The 6,286-nt window shown below is 43.8% G+C and overlaps 1 protein-coding gene across 1 annotated transcript in view; it reads left to right on the top strand.

Moving 5' to 3' along the window:
• Window positions 1-17: 17 nt before the first annotated feature.
• LOC140210398 (aryl hydrocarbon receptor-like) overlaps window positions 18-6,286 on the top strand; it is a 107,421-nt gene continuing 101,152 nt past the window's right edge. Inside the window, exon 1 of the mRNA XM_072279329.1 lies at window positions 18-379. The gene's annotated coding sequence lies outside the window, so the exon portion shown is untranslated. The remainder of the gene's footprint in view (window positions 380-6,286) is intronic.

The following is a 6,286-nucleotide window of genomic DNA, read 5'->3' as shown; positions in this document are numbered from 1 at the left end:
GGCCATTCTCCAGCATTTCGAATACTACTGCCGCGGTATTTGCTGTGGGACTTCAGTAGATTTGGCTGCGTGTAAGTGAAAAAGGTAAAAAAGTAAGTGCAACGACACAGCAACTATATTTTGAGATTTTAGTTTATTTATTGGAATTAAGTTTATCGACAGTCAACAATTTCCTCGATTCAGTGCTTTTGCTCCAAATGACTGGAGATTGCTTCACGTCCTCCCTCCCAGTTTATTAGAACTGAAGGAAGCTGAGTTCTTCGAAGACTCTTGAATGATTTGTAACCATTAACTCTCGAGCAACAAAAAACATGAGCTAAAACAGTTTTGAATTGCTACTTGTCTTATTTGGAATACTTCGACGTTGCCTTCTTAACAGGTAAGGGAAACACTTCAATAGATTAAAATCTATTCCGATTTGTTTCTCCTAGGCCAGGGGTCCCCAACCTTTTTTGCACTGCGGACCGGTTTAATATTGACAATATTCTTGCGGACCGGCCGACCCGGGGGGGGGGGGGGGGGGTTGGGGCGGGGTAGGGTAGGTTAGGGTTGCCAACGAACAAGAATAGCAGTCAAATGCGTTGTTTACACAAAAGACTACAATGACCATGAAGCGGGCACCAATGCGCATGCGCGCGGTCTCACTCACTCACTCACTCACCCACCCACCCACCACAAATCCTTTTTGGTGATTCTGTTCGTGGGGGTGGGTGTTAATCACTACCGGAATATAGGTGATAAGTGGGTAATACACTCAATTTTGTTCCTAAAAAGGTTTATCTAACGAATTTAATATTAAACACAGAGCGCATATTTTCCTCGCATGGATATAATGATAAGTCAATTATCAGGAGAGCTTGAAGTGTTGAACGAACTTCCAGTAGAAGTGGCAGAAGCAGGTTCGATATGACCATATAAAGAAAAATTGGATAGGTATATGGGCAGGAAAGGAATGGAGGGTTATGGGCTGAGTGCAGGTAGGTGAGTAGCGTTCGGCACGGACTAGAAGGGCCGAGATGGCCTGTTTCCGTGCTGTAATTGTTATATGGTTATATAGGTCACTTAAGTCAATAGCATCATAACATTTTAAGTAATATTTGGATATTAAACGCACAGCACGTATTTTCTACGTATGAATATATAAAATCATTACAACACACCAATATCGCTGAATCAGTGGGAGCCCTGGGCTTGTTTCCCTGCAACAAGACGGTCCTATCGAGGGGTGATGGGAGACAGCGATACTCGAAGGGGATTCCTTGTGTCCAGTCTATTCCGCAGTTTAGTTGCATTCATTGCAGAAAACTCCGCTTCTCAGAGATATGATGTTGGAAATGGAAGCAACGTTTTCAGTGCTTTCGTGGCTATCTCAGGATATTTAGCCTTGACTTTGATCCAAAATGCCGACAGAGATGTTCTATCAAACATACTTTTCAGCCCATCGTCATTTGCAAGCTCGAGGAGTTGATCGCCTTCCCGCCCTGACACGGATGACGCGCGGGTCATGACCTCGCGTGCGTAATGGCTGATCAGTGGCCGTGACAGGGAACGAGGAAACGTGCAGCTGGCCAAATCATATCGCTTCCTCGCGGCCCGGTAGCGCATGCTCTGCGGCCCGGTGGTTGGGGACCGCGGTCCTAGGCTGCTGCATTTGTGCAGTTTCATCTAGAATCAGAATGGTATTGAATTATGTAAACCAATTTTTCTTTTTGTTTCTTTTGTCTCAAAAAAAAAAACCTTTCCAAAGGACGCTGCTCTTTTCTCCTGTTCGACTGACTTGGTGCCCTTATAGATTTAAATGCTCGCCTTTATTGTAAATTTGATTACTGTAATGCCCCAGTAATGCTGACCTACGACCGATGTTACATTTTGTAAGGATGTACCGTCACAGCACGAAGACTTGTGTCATGTATTATGGTCATTATTAAGCATCAACTGAATTAAAAATTTCCTTTTATTATGTGATGCTGTGTTCCGCTCTGTCGGCTTCATGACATTAAATTAAACTGAGCAACAAGTAAATAATGTATAGAACCCACACAAACAGGTAAAGTTCAAAATCTGAATATGCTCCTTTAGTTTTGATTTGTTTTTGTTATTGCTGTAATGTTCATCTGACGATCTGAACTTGGCAGAGAAAGAATCTCTTTCTGATTCTGAGAATGGCTACATCACGCTGTATTGTTGTTTCTCTTAAATTTAGAATTATTCTGAGTGACAGTGTTAACAGTAAAGCTTTATACATTGGCTGACCTGCTGAATGTGGATAGACGCCGCAGCACAAAGACTGAGTGACCAGTGAGGCTGTGAAGTAATCTCATTTCTGGGGCACTTGTATTCTATGCTTGTTGCGTGTGTGTCTACTTTAAACAGTACTTGCTTTCTTTTGCTTTTCCACTCAGCCTTCCTTTTGGATTCAGATTCATTTATTTATGGGAACATACAGTGCAATGCCTCATTTGCATTAATGACCAACTAGGTTATCCTGCGGGCAGTCTGCATGTATCGTCACACATCCTGACACTATCATAACATGCCCACAATGCTTGGTAGAACAACACTGAACACACACAACAAGCTACAAAATAACAACAGCAAAATCTGCACCTTTCCTCCCTCTCACTCTCACTCACACTCACCGATAGACCTCCAACCCCAGGATGGACTCCAGGCAACCAATCCCCAATGGACTTGTGGACTCAAAGACAACACGCCTCTGACTTCCCCACTGGGCTCAGAGTCATAGACCCAGGCCCTCAGCCATCGTTCTTTGACTTCAGGCTTTGATCTTTGGTATTGACCCCAGGACTATAGGCCAAGTCTGTGGGTATATTTAAGGAGGAAGTTAATCGTTTCCTGATCTGTCAAAGCATCAAAGGATATGGTGAGAAGTTAGGTGTATGGGGTTGAATGGGATCCTGGATCAACCATGGTAGAATAGAGGAGCAGACTCGATGGGCTGAATGGTGTAATTCTGCTCCTATGTCTTAAGATCTTATGGACTGACCAAGGACATGACTCCCAGCTCCAAGCTTTGAACTCTGGACTCACTGAAGAAGGGACTTCCTATCCATCTAACAATTTCTCTATTCACCCAGCTCTCAATGGGCTGTAAAGTAGAGAAAAAAATAAGCTACAATTTCCATTGAATGTATCCATACAGGTGTCTAGGAAATGTATCTGTAAATGGCAGCAGCACATCTGGTTATAATTGTCTTCTATTAAATAGGTCTATCATTGTCGATATAAGTCTATGGTAATTGGGGATCTGCTTTGCCAGCTGCAGTATATTAATGACACTTCTCACTGTCCTATCAGTATCTAACTTTATTTTACTCAATACATCTGCTCACGTTATGTGTTACATTTTATGAAAAGAAACATTAACATGGGGAAGGGGAATTGATCAGGTTCCAGTTGATTTTTCAGATTTTGTAGTTATCATCTCCTGAATAGCAAGAAGTCAACTGAAACCCTATAGTCCATCACTGAAAAAGACCTTCCCCACCAATGAAAAATCTACAGTACTGTGCAAAAGTCTAACACGCCCTAACTATGTATGTTTGGGGGTGTTAGACTTTTGCACATGTGACGAGAATACACATAAATTAAGATGTTTGCTGGTCTGGGCTAGCATCAGTGGCATCAGCAGTTGGTCTGCCACCTGTCCTCAGGGGAAGGAGAGATGAGGAACAATGAAGCAGCATCTGGAGATGTGTGATGAAGGGACGGGAGAGAGAGCTGTCTAGAGCGGCTCCCCCTTTGAACCCTGAACTGTTTGAAGTGATGGACAGGCGATACCCCAGCAGGGGGATAAAAAGGGACAGGAGCTAAGGCAGGACACACACACGACACCCGAGGTAACGAGACCCTGGAAGCGGTGCGCCTCTCACGAGTCGGTGGGAAGCTCTTGGATGGCTGATCGGGGGATCAGCCTTAAACGCACAGGGTGGAAAGGTACGATCAGCGGGAACCCAGTGTGTGTCCACCCTCGCTTGGGTGCTGGGTTCACTGCAGAGGATCGACCGCATCTGGAGGAGGGGTCACAGTCGGTGACCTCAGGTGACATCACAAAGGACCCGCCCAAAAGCTGCTTGTGAGCAATATCGCAGGACTGTGAGTGGAAGCCGTTCTGAATGATCAGTCGTTCTCTCTCTCCCTCCCCCCACGTTGTCCATCGCCATGGCAACGATTACTGCGAACTGAACTAAATTGGACTGAACTTTGTGTCACTTTGAAATTGGTCATTTACCCCTAGACAATGATAGAGCTTGATTGATGCTGTTATCTTAATTCTGTGCACATGTGTGTTTATCATTGCTGAACTGTTGCATTTATTATCCTTTCGATTACTGTGTTGCTTGTTCCTTTAATAAAACTTTCTTAGTTCTAGTAATCCAGACTCCAACTGAGTGATCCATTTCTGCTGGTTTGGCAACCCAGTTACGGGGTACGTAACACACAGTACTGTAATAATTTTATGTATTGCACTGTACTGCCACAAAAAAAGCCCATAATTTCATGACACATGTGAGTGATGATAAACCTGTTTCTGATAATGGGTTCCTATTGTATTCTGAGAGTGGGAAGGGGGCATGGAGAGGGGAGTCATAGTAGGAAAAAGGGGAAGGGAAAGGGGAGGGAGCAAAAAGCACCAGACAGATATTCCGTAATGATCAATAAGCCAATTGTTTGGAATCAAATGACCTCGCCTCGTGTTTCAGGGCTGGGTGTGTCTGCACATATGCCACCATCCATCCCTAGCATTCCTTCATTTCTTCTCTACCACCTGTCCCACACCCCTCCCTTGGCACTCCACCCTCGCTATTGCTAACATCCTTTGTTCCTGCCAGATTTAGAAGCTTGCACTCTGCTCCACGTTGACAAATACAGTACTGTGCAAAAGTCTTAGGCACCCTAACTATGCATACGCATGTGCCTAAGACTTTGCACCTCAAGGAGCACTGCCACAAAAAAGCAGCGTCCATCAACAAGGACATCTACTATCCAGGCCATGCTCTCTTCTCACAGCTGTTATATTAGTACAGGAGCCTTAGGTCCCACACCACCAGGATCAGGAACAGTTATTACCCTTCAACCACCAGGCTCCTGAACCAGTGTGGATAACTTCACTCATCTCAACTCTGAACTGATTCCACTACTTACAGGTTCACTTTCAAGAACTCTACAACTATGTTCTGTATTATTTACTTATTTTTCCCCCCCCCCCTTGTTTTATATTTGCACAGATTGTCTTTTTTTTCCACTACTAATTTTTTATTGCAGCACCAATAAATTGCATTCAATGCAACCAATTGCCAATTACATTTTGACTGTTTAGCCCAGCCACCCCCCCCAACCTTCATTACCATCCCCCTCCACCCCTCTCTCACCCCCATCCCTTTCCCCTCCACCAACCAACTGAATAGTAGTGCATACACAGACAAAGCATTCTTATTTTAACAAAAGATCTTTCAAGCACAGGTTACCTTTAGTTCATTAGTTGTTTGTCAGTCATTGTTTGAATTCAATTGACTTTATTTCTTACATCCTTCACATACAAGAGGAGTAAAAATCTTTACGTTACATCTCCATCTAAATGTGCAATCATAGTAATTTATAATAAATAGAGCAGTCAATGTAATATAGAGTACACTCAAATGAGCATGAATTCTTCAGTCTGATGGCCTGGTGGAAGAAGCTGTCCTGGAGCCTGTTGGTCCTGTCATTGATTCTATTGTATTTCTTTGTTCTACTCAAAATGTCTGCAAAAAATGAATCTCTTGGTTATATGTATGTGGACAGGCCAACTAGGGGGAATGCCATACTAGGTAACGAACCTACTAATGAACCGGGTCAGGTCACAGATCTTTCAGTGGGTGACCATCTGGGGGACAGTGACCACGCTCCCTGGCCTTTAGCATTATCATGGAAAAGGATAGAATCAGAGAGGATAGAAAAATTTTTAATTGGGGAAGGGCAAATTATGAGGCTATAAGGCTAGAACTTGCGGGTGTGAATTGGGATGATGTTTTTGCAGGGAAATTTAGTATGGACATGTGGTCGATGTTTAGCGATCTCTTGCAGGATGTTAGTGATAAATTTGTCCCGGTGAGGAAGATAAAGAATGGTGGGGTGAAGGAACCATGGGTAACAAGTGAGGTGGAAAATCTAGTTGGGTGGAAGAAGGCAGCTTAGGAAGCAAGGATCAGATGGGTCTATTGAGGAATATAGGGAAGCAAGACAGGAGCTTAAGAAGGGGCTGAGAAGAGCAAGAAGGGGGCAT

The sequence above is a fragment of the Mobula birostris genome, chromosome 15 (assembly GCF_030028105.1).
Source record: "Mobula birostris isolate sMobBir1 chromosome 15, sMobBir1.hap1, whole genome shotgun sequence".
Taxonomy (NCBI): Eukaryota; Metazoa; Chordata; class Chondrichthyes; order Myliobatiformes; family Myliobatidae; genus Mobula; species Mobula birostris.
This window is presented reverse-complemented; position numbering and strand designations above follow the sequence as displayed.